Below are 17,311 nucleotides of genomic sequence, written 5' to 3'. Positions count from 1 at the left end.
ACAAGGCTTTCACTGAGCTATAGACTGAAGATGAGCAATTAAAGTCATGAAAAACCTGTTATAGGCCAGCAGAGCCCCCAAAATGCAAAGTGACAAAGAAAATACGAACGCCGGCCATGGCAGTCATGATGAGACTGACTCACTAGGCGCTGGCGGGCGCTCTGGTGAGACCAGCGGTGAACCCTTCTAACTGCTGAAAGCAGCTGACTAGGTTTTTTAATGGAGAAAGGAGCTGCAATGTGTGTGCTTTAAATAAAGCCTTGAGGGGTACGGCTGGGGGTGAGACAGGGAAGGGGTAGCTTCTGAGTGTTCTCAATGGGACAGGGAGGGAGTCTGGGACAGCAGAGTTCAATTCTGCAATGACGTAGGCTCCAACGTCCTCGCCCTGATTTCCTCGCCTTTCCACAGGCAGGAAAGCAAGATCTCAAAGTTTACTCCACTCAGTGTCTCTTTGGCTCTCTTTGGGGACTATCCTGGAGGGTGTCAATTTCAAATAGGTACTCTTTTCCTCCGTACAAAGTGTAAGTCCTCACTAAGTATGTTCCTCTTCACTGGGGCCTACAGCCAGACCATGTTTCCCAGCAGCCCTTGCAGGGGATGTGGTCATGTGATTGATGTTCAGCTGATGGCATGTGGGTGGAAGAGCTGCCCATCACTGTGGCCTTGCTGTGAAAACTCCCATGTGCAACACTCCCTGCTTCACCCTCATCTCTCACCTGAATGTTAACAGCCGTTGTACCTTGGAAGTCATGTGTAGAAGATGGAAGAGCCTTGCTGTGTCTGGGAAAGGAACCTCGGCTTTGTTAAGACCGGAAGACTTTAGGGTTTGCTTGTTACAACTGTTAACCACATTATGACCTTCTTGGGTTGTATAGTCACTTTTGTTTTCATAAGTTCCTTGCTGTATAAAATAATATTAAAAGCCATATGGTATGTGAATATGATTCATGCTTTTGTTCTGATTTTAAAAGGAATGAAAACATTTCCATAGGGCCTTAAAAGTACCACAATACTAGGCCCCAAACACTGTGTGTGTAGTGTCCAATAGCTAAGTTGACCCAGGTTATTAGCTAGAGCTGACTGCTGACACCTCTGATCCATAAATACACACCAAGGTCAAACTACATATCCTCATGTTAGGTTTCGAGGAAATGATCATGTCTGGAAGAAATGCCTAAACTATGGGATGGGAATCAATGAATCCCCACAGATTCTTGGCTCCTCAGTTTCCTGGAGGGAAAAGGGGGTCCTACAGGGTGAGGCCCCATGATGGTGATTTGCACAGTATTTGACGGAGGAAAATTCTGAAAGACATGGGCATACCAGACCACCTGACCTGCCTCTTGAGAAACCTGTATGCAGGTCAGGAAGCAACAGTTAGAACTGGACATGGAACAACAGACTGGTTCCAAATAGGAAAAGCAGTACGTCAAGGCTATATATTGTCACCCTGCTTATTTAACTTATATGCAGAGTACATCATGAGAAACGCTGGGCTGGATGAAGCACAAGCTGGGATCAAGATTGCTGGGAGAAATCTCAATAACCTCAGATATGCAGATGACACCGCCCTATGGCAGAAAGTGAAGAGGAACTAAAAAGCCTCTTGATGAAAGTGAAAAAGTTGGCTTAAAGCTCAACATTCAGAAAATGAAGATCATGGCATCTAGTCCCATCACTTCATGGGAAATAGATGGGGAAACAGTGGAAACAGTGGCTGACTTTATTTTTTTGGGCTCCAATATCACTGCAGATGGTGACTGCAGCCAGGAAACTAAAAGACGCTTACTCCTTGGAAGGAAAGTTATGACCAACCTAGATAGCATATTCAAAAGCAGAGACATTACTTTGCCAACAAAGGTCCGTCTAATCAAGGCTATGGTTTTTCCTGTGGTCATGTATGGATGTGAGAGTTGCACTCTGAAGAAAGCTGAGCGCTGAAGAATTGATGCTTTTGAACTGTGGTGTTGGAGAGGACTCTTGAGAGTCCCTTGGACTGCAAGGAGATCCAACCAGTCCATTCTGAAGGAGATCAGCCCTGGGTGTTCTTTGGAAGGAATGATGCTAAAGCTGAAACTCCAGTACCTTGGCCACCTCATGCGAAGAGTTGACTCATTGGAAAAGACCCTGATGCTGGGAGGGATTGGGGGCAAGAGGAGAAGGGGATGACAGAGGATGAGATGGCTGGATGGCATCACTGACTCGATGGACATGAGTTTGAGTGAACTCTGGGAGTTGCTGATGAACAGGGAGGCCTGGCGTGCTGCGATTCATGGGGTCGCAAAGAGTCGGACACGACTGAGCGACTGAACTGAACTGACCCTCTACTGGCCTTGCTCCTTTCTCTGTCTTCCAATCCCAGTCCTTTCTTTCTGGGAGTATTACAGGAAGGTGGTGGTGGTGAGCAGGGTGGAGGGGGGGTGTTGGCTTCTAGGACCTGAGAGTGGGCTTTTGACTAGTGCTCAAAAATGAATTGTCTGAGGAGACACATGCTGACAAATGAAGAGACTTTATTGGGAAGGGGGCCCATCAGAGAGCAGGAAGGTAAGGGAATCCAGGAGAGCTGCGCTGCCACATGGCTCCCAGTGTTGGATTTTATGGTGATGGGATTAGTTTCTGGGTTACCTCTGGCCAATCACTCTGACTCAGGGTTCTTTCTGGTGGCCCGCACATTGCTCAGCCAAGATGCATTCCTGCGATGAGGGTTCTGCGAGATTGGCAGAACAAGTGGCGTCTCCTTTTGACCTTTTCCAAACTCTTCTGGTTGGTGGTGGCTTGTAAGTTTCATCTTCTTTACCAGGACCACCTGTCATAAAACAACTCATGCAAATGGTTGCTATGGTGCCTGGCCAGGGTGGGCAGTTTCCCTTAGTGTTTCCCCTAACAGGAGCATCTCTCTAACAAACTTCATTTCCCAATCCTTGTCTGCTTTTGGAGGCATTCAGGCTGGGATCCACACCCCCATCACAGTGTTGGCTCTACCAGGAATGCGCTTGACCGGCCTCCTTCAGGATTCCTTTCCTACATCTCACACCATCTCTCACTTCAATCTGCCACTGAAAGGAGGTTAGTTTAGTTCCCCCACATCCCACTTGCCTGTTATCTTGGGGGCTGTTCCCCAGTAGGGAGGGGCCTACATCTTCTACTCCTTTGTAGGCCCCAGGCAGGGCGCTGGTAGAATGTGGTGGAGGCTAGAAGCACCTGGATGATAGGTATTCATGCTACACAATGTCCCATTTAGAAGAGAGTCAACGATGTGTCTTTCCATTTGAATAGGACTTCATGGTTTAGTAGCATGTTTCTTTTACTTGTTAATTCCTTTGATTCAAGCAAGGCATCTGTTTGCTACTTTTCCTTTCCAAAAAAGAGGATGCTGGGCTCTGGGGAAGTTCTGTCTTTCAGATGATCACATATCTGAGTGTTTAGAGGCTTGGAAATAGGCGTCTTCATCCCCAATCCTCCCTTACTCCACGAGGCAGACTTCTCTCACATCACACCGGTGGTAGGTTTCCCTCTCAGACAGACTCTGTAAGTCTGATATTATCACACTCACTTGACAGATGAGTAAAGTGTTGCTAGAGAATAATTTTTCCCAAAACACACAATCAAGAAGCAGCAGATTAAACTCTGAAACTGTGTTCCTGTGTGGGAGAGAGGGTCAGAGGCACCTTCCCTCTGATTCCATCAGAATTCTGCTGTCTGCTGTCAACTAAATGAGGCACAACATGAGAGTTGCAAGTTATTTGCAAGTTTATTGGGGGCAAAATGAGGACTGCAGCCCAGAGGACAGCACCTTTGCTCCAAAGACACAGTGGGGGAAGGTCAATATATAAGATTTCGGTGAAGGGGGAGTTCAGTGCAATCAAGTGCTTACTTTACAAAAGGTTTTCTGCTAGTCACCAGGAGCTGATGTCACCATGAAGGGATCTAGAGCTTTTCTAGATATACGGAGATGCAAGGGTTGAGATCATGAAATCAGTTCCTGAGAACATCTAACTGTCTAAAGACCTGTTCCACCAGATTCCCTGGAGCACAGAGTGCCTTACTCTCCACTCTGAATTCCATTCAGGGGTGTCAAAGGTCAACAGCTGCAGCACCACAGGCAGATGGCAAATACCCTTGTTGTTCAGTTGCTGGCAAATGCTCTTGTCAAGTGCCAATTTGTAGTTGACACTGCTTTCCTAGTAATTTCCTCACCCACGCTCCTGGGAGGCGTGATGGAGAAGGAGCTGATGTGACAGCATCATCACCATTAATCCCCCAAATCTGATTTCTCTTTCTGGCTTTGTGATGTCACCGCACTCAAAATCTTTTACCTTTTGCTTCCAACACATCATGAAGTATGGGTTTTGCTTTACTCCCCTCCCCTCAAATTTCCACCATGCTTAAGACTGAGCTGGTGCTTTCCATTTGAGCTGACTGCATAGACAGACCTTCACTGTGAGTCCAGCAACAGACATGATTTCAGCCTTACCCCTGTTTACCATTCCCATCCATGGGTGGGGTAGCATTTGAAGCTGGGTGTTTTTTTTTTTTTTTTCCTTTTATACTTCTGTGTAAGTATTAGAGCCTTGCTTGGAAAGGGAGATAGGAGTAGGCATTGAAAAAAAGACAGAGGGCTTGAATTCATGTTCTTATTTGGTTTTTGGTTTCAAACAGGCTAGATATTCAAGGAATGGAATTTGCCAATGAATTCTTTGATTTAACTGCTTAGCCATTATTTACTTTGCATGCCCAAGGTTTATTCCATCTTTATTTGTGCTCCCAAATGAATTAACCCAAAGACCACTGAATTCTGGTGTTTTTCTTCTGGTCTCAAGTCAGGTCGACTGACTTGAGCCCCACCACTTATTCATTTTCTCTATCACTGTCTCAGTATGTCACCCAAGGTAGGTAACTTAATCTTTCTGAGGCTCAATGTCCTCATTCAAAGAATGAAAATAGCTGCCTTGCTTAGTTGCTCAGTCATGTGCAACTCTTGGCAGCCCCATGGACTAGCCCGTCAGGCTCTTCTGTTCATGGGATTTTCCAGGCAAGAATACTAGAGCGGGTTGCCATTTCCTCCTCCAGGGGATTTTCCTAATCCCTAGGTAGAACCTGAGTCTCTTGAATCTGGAGCATTGGCAGGTGTATTCTTGACCACTGGCTCCACCTGGTTACTCCTGGTATATATTTGGTTCTTGGGATACATGATTTTTGGATGAATAAATGAATGACTGACAAGTTTGTTGAGAGGACTGAATGAGACAAACCTAGACAAAATGTTGTAGACAAGTAATTTGCCACTGTTTCTCATTCAGATCTGGAAAGATAAGTGAATACCACTGAGGGAGGCGTTTATGTGAAGAGAGGGTGGGTGTGGATTGACAGGGGAGAGTACTGAAAGGGCTAAATTGTGGAAGAAGTGGCCAGATGTGAAAACACCTCTCATGGCCTTTCATGGCCTCTCCATCCAACGTCCTCAGCTCTGGCTGTCAACTCCTGCCTGCCCAGGCAATCCTAGGGGAATGGTTGTTTCCATGGCAACACTCCATCTCAAGTAAGAGATCCAGAAGTCACCTTCTCTCCTTTTCTCCCCCATGAAACATAGAGTGGGGAGACAATGGCTTTTTGTTCTCTTCCTCCCAAGAGGCAGTGAGGTAAAATGGGAAAGAGAGAGAAGGGACTCAGACACCCTGAGTGAAGGTGTTGCTTTGTGCTACTGACATCCTGATTCATCCTAACAGGAGGCATAGCCAAGATGTCCATGCTTCCTGCTTAGTCCCACTGAGCCTGGGTCTGCAGGCAGCAATGGAGACTCTGTATTCTCCATCTTCCACTCAAATGCCAGCTGCTGTGGGGGATAAAACTGCCACCTTCAACTCTGTTTGGTCTCACACCAAATGTCACTTCCTTGGAGAAGTTTTCCTGGAAGCCCCCGCCTACAGACTAAGTGAGGGGCTCTGGCTATGAAATTCTTAGCTCCTGGAGACATACCTTCAGTGGGATATAAGACTTGTTACACTCTTTGGCTGTCCTTTTAGACCCTATGGGCTTTTCTGATAGTTCAGTAGGTAAAGAATCTGCCTGCAATTCAGGAGACCCCGGTTCAAGTCCTGGGCCAGGAAGATCCCCTGGAGAAGGGATAGGCTACCCACTCCAGTATTCTGGCCTAGAGAATTCCATGGACTGTATAGTCCATGCTATCTCAGAATCAGACATGACTCAGTGACTTTCACTTTCACTTTAGACCCTACACAGAAAGCTCGGATGCCTACTTCACACCTGTAATCCTCCTGCCTAGCATAGCTCCTGGTATGCAGTAGGTTCTCAACATGCACTTGTGGAATGGTGAGATGCATAAGAGAAACCCACCATTTCTTCCCTGGGCCAATCCCACTATGCAGATGTGGATGGAGGAAGGGACCCATATTAGGAGTTGACAGTCTCCAAATGACTCTGCCATTCACTTACTTGCATAAGCTCCTTTAATTCTTAACTCCCTCTTAAGAACATTAGATTAAAATGGTGCAATGCTGTAAAACATGAAAGTGGAAGGTATTACCAGTACAGAATAAAAGTTTCCTCATTGTGTCTCTTTCCATCCACTCTTCAGGATCAATCTACAGCTAAAATCAATGAGTATGTATTGCACATTCATAATAGCCCAGGCACTGTGCTAAACGCTTTATGTGCATCAAACTCACAGTGACTGTGAGAGATAGGTCTTCCAGGTTAAAGATGAAGCAGCCAGGGCTTGGAGAGGTTAAGCAGGTTACTCAAGTTTAAATACTTGGGAAGTATTGAAGCTCGGATTTGAATCACACACCTGTACTCTTATCTTCCCTGGTGGCTCAGTTGGTAAAGAATCTGCCTGTAATGCAGGAGACTGCCTACAACACAGGAGACCCAAGCTCAACCTCTGGGTCAGGAAGATCGCCTGGAGAAGGAAATGGCAACCCAGTCCGGTATTCTTGCTTGGAGAATTCCACGGACATAGGAGCCTGGCAGGCTACAGTCCTTGGGGTCGCAAAGAGATGGATACAACTAAGCAACCGAGCACACCCACCTGTGTTCTCAGGGTCTCAGAGACCCTGCAGGAGTCAAGACAGGGCAATTCTCCAGCCATCTCCCCCCAGGTCTTAACTTTCATGAAGATTTTCACTTTCCAGAGTAATAATGATCCAGGCTACCTTCTGAGTATCTTCACTGGCTCTGCTTCTGTTCAAAGCAAGATTTATTGGTGGAGCTAATCAATTAAGCAATCATTGTTTATCGAGTTCCTCTTCAATTATTCAATACTTATTGAGCACTTTCCATGTAGCCAACACTTGTGCAGTGAGCTGTAGAGAATACAAGTGAGGTATACCATTCAGCCTTCATCTTCAGGGAGCTTGAAATCTAGCAGTGGATTGGAGATGGGGTGGCTGGCAATATTAAACCACATAAGGAAACAAGTACTCAAATCTTAAATTGATCAGTACAAGCAGCACACTGAAAGGCAGAGGAAAAACAGAGCTTCTATATATTCTATACTATATTATTCAGTATCAATAAGATTCATGAAGAGGGTGAGGTTTAATACCTTTCAAAAGCAGGTAGGTATAGGCTAGGAAAAGGGTGGAGAAGAAGGCATCCCAAGTAGAGAAAAACAGCAATTGGCAAAAACACAGAACAAGCATTTGATGTTTCAGCTCTAATAAAGACTGATCTAACTAGAATGGAGGCGCTGGCTGGAGAGTCATTCTTATCATCCAAACATGAACTACAAGGATCCCAGGATTGCTCCCTAGCACCCAGCACAGTGCTGAGCTTGAACTAAGCCTTCATTGTGTGTTTGTTAAACTGAACACATGCAAAGATAAATATGACAGCCCGTGACTTGCAAGGAGCTTAGCATCCAGTAGAATGGAAAGCATCCTTTATCTATCTATCTGTGACACAAAATCAAACTTACCAAGTGCTGTTAGTACTATGACAGAGAATTTTATTTCTTTCAATAAAGCAAAACAGATTTTATAACTTCCCCTTTTTTTTTTTTTGTTCCTTCATTTGTCATTTATTGAATACCTACTCAAGCAAGGTAGTGACAATATAAAATAGGACAGTCTTTGCCCTTAAGATCTTTGCCATCGAGTGGAATTTAATCCATATGTTTTCTCTAAGAGATCTTGAAAACCTTTCGTTTCAGGTAGCATTTGGAGAAAATTAAATAGCTTATATACATGACTTGTTAACATGATTTTGTCTTATTTTTAATGTGCACATTGACGTGTAGTAAATAATTTAGTTAATGAGAATACACATGGCCATATATCTGAATGCTCTTTCCAGTTACTAGAACAATTCCCAACCTTGAAAGAATACATTGTTTCATGACCAAGATGAACTAATACATACTCTATATTTCTAAAAGGCAATTCTTCCAAACATTTTTACTGAGAAAATATTAATACGTGAAAGTAGGAGTGTTCCAATAGCAAGTAGTTAGGTTAGAAATTATATTTTTCAGTATCCCTTAAATTCTGTAGTGAGTCTATTCAAATAGATTTTTACTAATTTATTTTTTTTTAATTTTTTTTTTCATTTCATACATGATATTTTACATGTTTCAATGCCATTCTCCCAAATCTTCCCACCCTCTCCCTCTCCCACAGAGTCCATAAGACTGTTCTGTAACTTCCCTTTTATAAATTGCCTGGAAATCCTGATATAATTAAGAAAATAAACCATATATTTGAATACATCCACTGAGTTATCAAAGAATTAAGTGAAGTTCTCCAAAGGAAAAACAAACAAACAGAAGAAGTGAAAATGCAAATTTAGAAATGTGAGTTTGCTGAAGCAAGCAACTATGGTTTGGCTCCTGCCAACTCTCATTGTTTTGGGGCCTGTATTTCCACAGTTGTAAGGAGCAAGAGATACAATCTGGACCCATAAAAGGGACCACAGGGAGTTGAATTAGAAATTCCCATATAAGCCAAGTTCCTATTTGATCTCACCCTCAATTAAAGATGGTTTAGACTCATTGTGTTGGGGCCCATGGGGAGTTCACATAAGCCCTTACTCTTATTGGTGGGTTATAATGTTGTCCCCTGATGCTGGGAAAGATTGATGGCAGGAGGAGAAGAGGAAGATAGAGATGAGATGGTTGGATGGCATCACTGACTCAATGGATATGAGTATGAGCAAGCTCTAGGAGATGGTAAAGAACAGGGAAGCCTGATGTGCTCCATTACATGGAGTTGGAAAGAGTCAGGCACGGCTTAGTGACTAAACAACAACAACATAGTGATGCTTAGGCTTTATAGTGATGTCCCTATTTTTGAATATCTGCTGCTGCTAAGTCACTTCAGTCATGTCTGACTCTGTGGGACCCCATAGATGGCAGTCCATCAGGCTCCCCCGTCCCTGGGATTCTCCAGGCAAGAACACTGGAGTGGGTTGCCATTTCCTTCTCCAATGCATGAAAGTGAAAAGTGAAAGTGAAGTCACTCAGTCGTGTCCGACTCTTAGCGACCCCATGGACTGCAGCCTACCAGGCTCCTCCGCCCATGGGATTTTCCAGGCAAGAGTACTGGAGTGGGGTCTTGAATATCTAGTAATCCCCCAAAGTCTGGAGTCTAGTTCCTCTTCCCCTGAGCAGAAACACCATGATAAATAGCTATATGTCTCTGTGTGAAGTTTGGGTAAAAAGATTTGCAGGGTATACTTGTAGAAAGGGTGCAGAGTCTTTCCTTAGGGACAACTGCTCTCGCTTTTAATCAAAAGGCTCTGAGTGATCTCAGACCTTGGAAATGGGTAAAAAAATATGATTTTTGGTTCACAGATTTGGTGCACCAAGCTCGAATTTTTTTTAATTACCCATATCAAGAAAGGCATCTGTTTCAATTCTTGAGAAATTATAATGAATTAGTTTTCACCAAAGACCCCTATGTGTCTAGGATATGACTACCATTCTGACTCTTTTGCATTTTTTGAGTAAACATGCCCATTGCACATACTACTCACTCTGATATTCTTGCCTGGAGAATCCCCATGGACAGAGGAGTGACTAAGCACAGCACTGATTTCAGGTTGCAGTCAATCTACCAAGCACAGTGTTAGAACAATTCCCAGCTGTTCAAGCTAACACATTAAATCTAGCATATCTATTGAATGGGCTCATATCAATACATTTGACACAATCTTACTTTGTGTTACTTTTGTCCTGATCTAGTACCTATAGAATTTATTTCCACACATAATCATCTGATTTCCTTTGATGAAAATTAGCCCAATCTTGCAATTCTTTTAACATGTGAAATAGTAATATGTATGCATTCCTTGAATACTGTAGGTAACGAGGAGTGATGAAGGTGAGTCTTAAAGAAAATCAATATTCTCAGGTAAGGTAGAATCTTCAGGCGAGAACTTGGTTTTTAAGCAAGAATAAGCTTGTGTTTTTGAAAAGAAGTGACTGCTTCTGAAGACAAGGAAAGTTGGGGGAGGGAACCATCATTGTGATTGCATATATCCAAATTGTCCAAAATGCCCCATTCCAATTGTCAAACCTCAGTTTTTCTCCATCAGTACCTTCACTTTTATGTATGAGCTCTCAGAAAGCCATGATTTCAATTTGTGTTGTATCTCTGCATACATTTCTTACCTACAAGATAAGATTTGCGGCTGATTTTTAGGTACATTGGTTATACAGCTATGGTAGATACTATTTTAGTGCAGCTGTAGGTATATCAAGTTTTATAACATTAGCTTGAGTGAGAATTAAAAGGACTAAGCCTCTCATTTTCTTTCTCCACATGTTCCAGGGAAGTCATATGTATTCAGTCTGCCCTGCTGTTCTTGATATTCTCACTTATGCAGCCAGCTACTTGGCAGTTTATATACTTGCTTTAATAGTAATTCATTGTAAGAGTTTTAGGTGAAACATTTCATAAACCCTTTGCCACTTTGGGCTGTGAACTAGCAACAATTTCTACCATTTTCTATCAATAGAGAAACTAACACCCTCCTTGCCTGTAACCAGATCACAAAATAAGTCCAGTTACCATCATTCAAGATCTGTTTCTTGGAAACACTTTTGATACAAAATAATGTAATCAGTCAGAGTTTAACCAATAAGAACAGCTTTAGGTATTTCAAGTAGGAAGACATTTCATTTCATTCAGTTCAGTTCAGTTGTTCAGTTGTGTCTGACTCTTTGCGACCCCATAGACTGCAGCACGCCAGGCTTCCCTGTCCATCACCAACTCCCAGAGCTTACTCATGTCCATTGAGTTGGTGATGCCATCCATCCATCTCATCCTTTGTCATCTCCTTCTCCTCCCACCTTCAATCTTTCCCAGCATCAGGGTCTTTTCAAATGAGTCAGTTCTTCACATCAGGTGGCCAAAGTATTGGAGTTGCAGCTTGAGCATCAATCCTTCCAATGAATATTCAGGACTGATTTCCTCTAGGATGGGGCAAAGGATAATCCCCAACAAGATGGTAGGAGGGGCAAAATCACATTTAGAATCAAACCCCATACCCATCAGAGATGCTCAGAGGGCTCAAACAAACCTTGTGTGCACCAAGACCCAGAGACCCCACAGAGACTGAGACAGAACTGTGTTTGAGTGTCTCCTATGGAGATATGGGTTAGCAGTGGATTGCTGCAGGGGCAGGGGCTCTGGATGCAGTAGACCTGGGTATTGCATAAGCCCTCTTGGAGGAGGTCGTCATTAACCCCACCATAGAGCCGCCAGAACTTACACAGGACTGGGGAAACAGATTCTTGGAGGGCACAAACAAAACCTTGTGTGCACTAGGACCCAGGAGAAAGGAGCAGTGACCCCACAAGAGACCCCTCAGGTCAAATAACAGGAAGGGAACACAGCCCTGCCCATTAGCAGAAAGTTGGATTAAAGATTTACTGAGCCTGGCCCCGCCCATCAGAACAAGACCCAGTTTCCCCCTCAGTCAGTCTCTTCCATCAGGAAGCTTCCATAAGCCTCTTATCCTTCTCCATCAGAGGGCAGACAGAATGAAAACCACAATCACAGAAAACTAACCAATCTGATCACATGGACCACAGCCTTGTCTAACTCAGTGAAACTATGAGCCATGCCATGTAGGCCCACTCAAGACGGACAGGTCATGGTGGAGAGTTCTGATAAAACATGGTCCACTGGAGAAGGGAGTGGCAAACCACTTCAGTATTCTTGCCTTGAGAACCCCATGAACAGTATGAAAAGGAAGTCATTTAAGTACTTTAAAATATAGGAAGGGCTTAGAGAAGGTTAAGGAAGGCACTGGAATTCAGTGGCAGGCAGATAGCTGCCAGGGAGTTGCAAAAAATCCAAGAAGTTATTTACTGATCACACTCATCTAGCCCTAAAATGAATGATTTGTAAGAAGCTCATATGAAATCTCTGTTGGCTTAGGCAGTAAAGAATCTGCCTGCAATGCAGGTGACCTGGGTTCGATCCCTAGGTTAGAAAGAGCCCCTGGAGAAGGAAATGACTACCCACTCCAGTATTCTTGCCTGGAGAATTCCTTGGACAGAGGAGCCTGGTGGGCTACACAGACCATGGGGTTGCAGAGTTGGACATGACTGAGTGACTAACACTTTCACTTTTCTTTTTTTCATATGAAATCTCACCCTGGCAAAGCTCATAACTGTGCCTGCTGCAATTGTAAGAATATTGATTTAGCTCTTGCCTCTCTTACAGCTTCTAAACTTTATATAAGTGCTTCTCAATGGTGGAACCTAGTTGAAAACTCTTGATAGTAGAGATTCTGATAAACATAATTTTTCAGGTTTCTAACTCTAGTGATAGAGAGTAGAGTTCAGAAAAAGGGAAATGATCTGTATTGCTGAAAAACAGTCCAAAACATGAAAGAAAAGCCATCATTGTTCAAGGTCTACATTATCTTCATAGAAGATATAAAAGAAAATATAAATAAATTGTTTCAAGAATATTCAATTTAGCAAGGTGGCTGGATAACATATTAATATGCGAATTAAAATTTATTTCTATATACTAGCAAAACAGAGGAGAAAAACCATTTACACTGCCATATTATTATTATTTATCTAGCCAAGAATCTGCCAAAAATGTTCCAAATCTTTATGGAGAAAACTTTAAAACATTATTTAAATACATTCAATTAGATCTAAATAAATAGATATATTATGTTCATTAATGGGAGACTGAACTTCAAAATAATTTCAATTGTCTTCAAATTGATCTATCCTTTTGATTCAATTTCTATAAAAATGCTGAGATGTTTCTAACAGGAACATGACAATAAATTAGGAAGAACAAAGGGTCAAGATAGATAAGATACTTCTAAGAAAAAAAAAAAGAATAAGTATTTTCTCTACTAGATACTAACAGTTACTATTAAATGTATAGCAATTAGTACAGTTGTTATTAATTCTGGCACAGATTAACATATCTGTGGAGCACAGTAAAGAGTATAAAAACAGATTGATACACTTTTAAAGTTGATATTTTACAGAGATAACTTTACAAATCAATGGGGGGAAAATAAAATTTTTGAATAATGTGTTCTGAGATATTTGTTCACCAGTACAAAAATTTTAAATTGAAATCTTAAGCCATAATAAACAAAAACAAACAAAAGATCAAGTCCAGATGGATAAAATTTCTAAACATAAAAGATAAAACTACTCATTTTCAAGAAAATGTCAGTGAATGTTTTGACCTGAGGGTGGGGAGGATTTTCTTAAAATGTGAAAGCATATATTACCTAAATTTGATATATGTATTAGCATTATAATTAAGATATCCCATTCATCAAAAAGAGCATGAAGAAATGAGGGAAAAAAGCACAAAACTTTGAGAATATATTTGCTGCCCTTACTGACAAAGGATTAGTATTCATAACACAAAAAGAATTTTTATGAGTCAGTAAGAATAAGATCCAAAAAAGTAGACATAAGGAAGGTGGACAGAGACATGACAATGCATACCAGTTAAAAAATAAAACAAAACTGCTGCAGCTATGAAAAGTTATTTAATCATATTAATCATTAGAAAAATGCAAATCAAACTTATCCATCCTTTTATGCCATTTGGACACAAAGACATTTTTGATTCTGACAAGGTCAAGCATTAGAAAGGCAATGAGATTTTCATTGTTTGTTTATGATAGTGTGAATTATTACAAATACTTGGTAAGCAAGTTGGCTTTCTCCCTGCAAGCCAGCCATTCCACTTCTGGAGAAACACCTACATATTGAAGTGTGTTTATAACTCAAACATTTATAGTAGCAAAGATTTCGGGGGAAGATACATGTGGTCTACTAACAGAAGACAATATAAATAAAGTGTGGTAAAGTCATTGAAGTAAAAAGCCATTATTAACCAGAGACCCATCTATCAACATAAATGACCAACTCTATATATTCTATATATTTGAGTGATAAATAATACACAAGGTCTGATTCAATTTATAAAATGTTTGTAGACATACAAAACTGAACAATATAGACTTTTAAAATAAATTGGTACATACCTTAGATTTTGATGATTATGGATCACATTCAGAGCATCAGTCCTGAGCTATACACACCAGTTTCTATAATCCCCCATCGTAATAATGGTAACACCCACCAAGGTAGTGTTAGTGTCTCTCATACAAGTAAGAGACATTAATAACTCACCAAGACTGTGCAGTAGGTGGTAGTTAAGACTGAGACCCAGAATATCTGTCTCCAAAGGCATGGTTCTTTCTTCTTCACCAATACACGCTGCTGTCTAGTAACTCAACACCTCACTCAACTCTCCTCTTCTGACAACTTGTCTGGATCTCACCAACTGATATTAATGCTGGCTTGTACTCTTGGCCCCTCATTGTGTGTCTTGTCCTTAAGCCAAGATCTTAACGTCTATGAGGGCAACATTATGCCTTAAGTATACTCTATAATGGTATCATCTAGGACTGGTTTAGATACCAAAGAGATTTTCTATTAACCAATCAATTAATCTATTCATGAGCGGGAGAGTGGCTCATAGAGAACACTCCAGGACTGGAAGGGATAGGGTGGGACATTAAATTTCAGAATTGAGGGGACCAAATCACACAGTGAAGGCAGTTCATTGCTTAGATGGAAGGCAACAAAGTTCCCTTTAAGAATCTGATAAAATCTATGAAACATCTGCCTTAAAGAACACACATCTGGAAACACACAGAAACAGAGTTTTGTATATATATGAACCTCAGGACAGGAATCTTGAGATAAAAAAATGGCCCAGATTTAGAGTCAAAGTGTCTAGTGACATCATATGGCTTTATGAACCAGCTCTATCCCAAGAAAAGAGCGTCATTAAATTCCCCACTGGCCTCTGACAATCTTTACTCTTTGCTTGTCTCATTTTCTTTTTGCTTTAGCTTCTCTTCCAATCACGCCTTCTTGTGTGCCATTCCAACTTTGATTTGTCCTTCTGACTCTGCTTTCTGATCACAGATTTTGGGCTTAGCTCCCTGTAGGTGGGCACTTGAACAGGCCCAGTTGGTATTGCAGGTTCTCAGTTTCCTTCCCTGATCTCAGCCTGATCCTGCTCCCATGGAACCTCAGTGAGTGCTCCAGAATCAGCACTTTCTCATTCTCTGATCAATTTTCCTACATGAGAATGGGGAAAATGACAGCTCACAGCATTGTTGAGGAGATTAAATGTAGGAACTGTGTTTTGTAAACTTTCATTTCAGGCAAATGTTAGCTGTTATCAAGAAGCAAGAGCACTGTGTGTGTGTGTGTGTGTGTGTATGTGTGTGTTGGAGGTGGAGATTTACATACTGTGCTATGTATACATGTGGGGAGGGAGGCGGGGCTCCAAGAGAAAAGAACAGACGGCAGAACACATGTGCTGATTGGATTGATTATTTTTGTTTGCAACATATACTGGATGAAAGTGCTATAAAATTACTATTATTATTACCATCATCATCAATAATGAAAATCTCTGTGGGTGCCAGGATTTTTCTCAGCACATGGCAATGGATAAGCTTTTTTTTTATTGCAACTCATGCTAAGGAGATGCAAAGATTCTGAGTACAGACCCAGAGCTTCCTGCCACTCTAGCTGGCCCAAGCAACAGCAAACAGCCATCTCCTGAGCACATCCTACCTTGGAGGAGCCAAAGAGAAAGCCTGAGTCCCATGAGGATTGTCTATAGGTAACCTTTGAACAGCTCAGCATCTCATCTGCCAAGTGTCACAACTCCAAGCCTAGAAGGACAAGTGCTGGCAACGCCCAACAAGTGCTGCCTTTGCTCTATCTAACTCTATGAGATTTTAACAAAGGCAGGTATTGTGCACTGGCTTTGGATGGCCTATTTTAGAATAATTGCAATGCTACTTTTCTTGGAGTTCTTGGATCAAAGATATGGGAGGGAAGGTGAAGAAAAATGGGAAGGATATCTCACTACTTGCCAGCCAGAATGAATCCTGTGTCCCACTCAACAGAGAGATGCTAAAGCATCACCATGTGTCCTGGAAGAAGGACCTGGATATCTGTGGGCAGCCCTAATGATCACTGCAAAATCAAAATGAATTTGCAGATCAAATACATAGAAAATTACAGAACCCAAACAATTCAAATTTACAAAATGAATCCAATGTTACAGTTGATATTGCTTGCTCAAACTGAGTCACCCCCCACAAAGGAAAGGAATACATTCAACAGATACTTTGAGTTTGGCTTGCCTGTGCCATGTGATGATTCAAACCTCCCACCAACATGCCAGCATCCATGAAGTCATTTGGCTTTCACCTGGCAGAAATGCGCTGTTTACATTGTAATTTCCCCTCTGTTCTTTTCTCACTAGACCACATCAATTATTGCAGTGCTAATTTTTACTAACACAATCACTGTGCAAAGGCAAATGTGGACAATGAAATCAGCATTTTTATTTTAAGGTAATAATCTATATGATCTGGAAAATGCTTATATTAATTTTTTTGTATTATAATTGAATTGAAAACTAAGTTAATTGTCACAGAGAAATAAAATACCCCTTAGCAAGGCAGCTTCTACTTGCCCTTTTTATTTCCAACTTTGCACTCCCTGGAGGGTGACAGGGCAGGTGGAGGAGGTAATGCCCCACTCCGTCTGGAAGGCCTGTCTCTCATTCTTCCAGTTCTTGCTCTCCTACTCTCATTTTCTCCACTCTCCAGTGCTGTCATGTGTCTTCCTCTATTCAAGATTTCTGGCTGTTCTGTACTTCCCCCAAGCTGTTTCTGAATTTAGGCTAATCCAGAAAGCCTGTCTCTATCCTTGCCCACGAGCCCTGCAGCTTTGGGATGCTCTATTCTTTCCTGCCCC

The sequence above is a fragment of the Bubalus bubalis genome, chromosome 3 (assembly GCF_019923935.1).
Source record: "Bubalus bubalis isolate 160015118507 breed Murrah chromosome 3, NDDB_SH_1, whole genome shotgun sequence".
Lineage (NCBI taxonomy): Eukaryota > Metazoa > Chordata > Mammalia > Artiodactyla > Bovidae > Bubalus > Bubalus bubalis.
The sequence above is the reverse complement of the archived record's forward strand: the minus strand, read 5'-3'. Positions refer to the sequence as shown.